We start from the raw sequence: 2,042 nt of genomic DNA on the forward strand, positions 1-2,042 counted from the left end.
TCAGGGATTGTTCTACCTCTCCAGCAAAGACTGGTTAAGAAACTGAAACATCTCTAGCTGCAACGAGTGTGCACTCCCTGCATGGGCCCAGCATTCTGACCTCACAGCCTTTCCAAACAACATAACTGCACTAGTTCTGTTGTGTACAGGTGCCATCTGCATACATGGGGAGACAGATGAGACAGCATTTATCCCTAAAAGGGGTCACCATCAGAGCTCATTTCAAATGACCATTTCATGGACATGTTTAACTCAGGATTCAGGGGAGGTTGCGGGTGGTGGGAGGGCTTTTTGCCTTAAAAATTTTAGGGGGGGGGGGGAGAAAGGCATTGTGTTGCATATAGCAACAGAAGTGAAGTCTCCAGCTGTATTTATGGATGTAAAGATGAAGATGTACTTTGCGTAAGGAATGTGGGAAAAATAGATGCCTGAGTTGCCCAACTCCAGTGGTATAAAGTCCCTCATATCCTACTGTGGCTAAGTATTCTATTTATTTGGACACTTGTGCCTAGAAGGTGTTAGGTGTCAATGCCTTCTGCAGCTGGGAGGAAAGAGTTTATAATAGCAGACAAGAGGCTTTGTCAGCTACATGGTGGGTTGAGGGAGCATGAAAACTGGGAGGAGGATTGTGTTTGTCAGGGGGAAGAAGGGAACACAGATTTGTGTCATGAGCCATAGAAAGTTTGAGAGGCAGGAGAGCTTGAACAGAATTTGTGGGGACCAATTTCCATCCATCTCATTGCAGGGATGCAGTTCCACTGCAGGGATGGAGCAGCCTTTTCCTGGAGGAGAGTGCTGTTTCCCTCACTTTTTAGAGAAATTGGCAGCATCTTTTCTTCACAATATGGGCTAAGAAAGTGCTTTTTCTCTAAAATGAGAGTGAAGGTGGAGGGTCTTCGCTCTGAAAAGAGGGTCTTGAACAAGGAGCTGTACAGGGAGGTGACTCCAAGTTCTCCCTTCTAATGCTGGACACCCCCATTTCAAGCCTTCTCTTCTCCATTGCTAGCAACCTACATCTTGTTGTTCTCTCTGACCTCCCCATGGCTAGTGAAATCCATCCTCAAACAACAACTCTCCTCTGGGTTATCACTTATTGAGTCTCTCTTTTCCCCTATGCACAGGGATCTGGCAACATTTCTTGGAGGCAAGAATGATAATTGCCAACATGGGAGGATGAATGCTGAATGGCTTTATTTGCTAGAAATTTCAACAATGATAGCATGAGCAAGGCTGCACAATAATAATGGACACATCACTTTTCAAAACTGCTATCCAGCTTTAGGAACAAATCTCTCTGTAAAGAGTCAGATAGAGGGCACAATTTAAATTACATTTTATTAGATAGAAGTGGATTTGATACATAAATCATGAATATATAGCTCTTCATTTTCCATTCTTCTTGTCCAGATATGTTACGTGTGAACAGATCCCTATTTTTCAATTAAGAAGAAAATATACCACATAAAACAGTTGTAATTTCACAATACAACAAGGTATGTGTGATATATCACTTGAAGACTACAGATTTGCCCAGAAATTTGTTTTCTTTAGACTGATACAGTAAAATGTGAATAATAAAATACTTGGTAACTTTTTTAATGGTACAATACAGTAAAAAAAAAATCTACTGGTTGAATGAAAACTGATAGTCCAACTGATACCTGACTTCCTTTTCATATGGCAGCCCGCCATTGTTTCATTATAAATTTGTGAAAGGCACCATATATTACAAGTGTAAAGCAAGTGAGAAACCAGAACCAAGTAACTTTCCATGATTTCCTTACTGTACAAACACATACATTTTAAGGCAGGTGTTTTTATGTGCAAAATACAAGAATACAGGTAAAACCAATGTTAACACTATATGTTCTCACACTATCTTCTTTTAGTAATAACATCGGTGTCAATACGTACAATACATCAAAAACACTTTTCCCTAACAGAGCCCAAATTAGAAGGTAGGCTGGAAATATGGTCCTGCTAATAATTAGTTTTTAAAATGTAAGCGCTTTTATGTAGACCTTTAAAACATGTAGAAAAAG

This window comes from Terrapene carolina, unplaced genomic scaffold (assembly GCF_002925995.2).
Source record: "Terrapene carolina triunguis isolate 2854851 unplaced genomic scaffold, T_m_triunguis-2.0 Scaffold211, whole genome shotgun sequence".
In the NCBI taxonomy this organism is placed as follows: domain Eukaryota; kingdom Metazoa; phylum Chordata; order Testudines; family Emydidae; genus Terrapene; species Terrapene triunguis.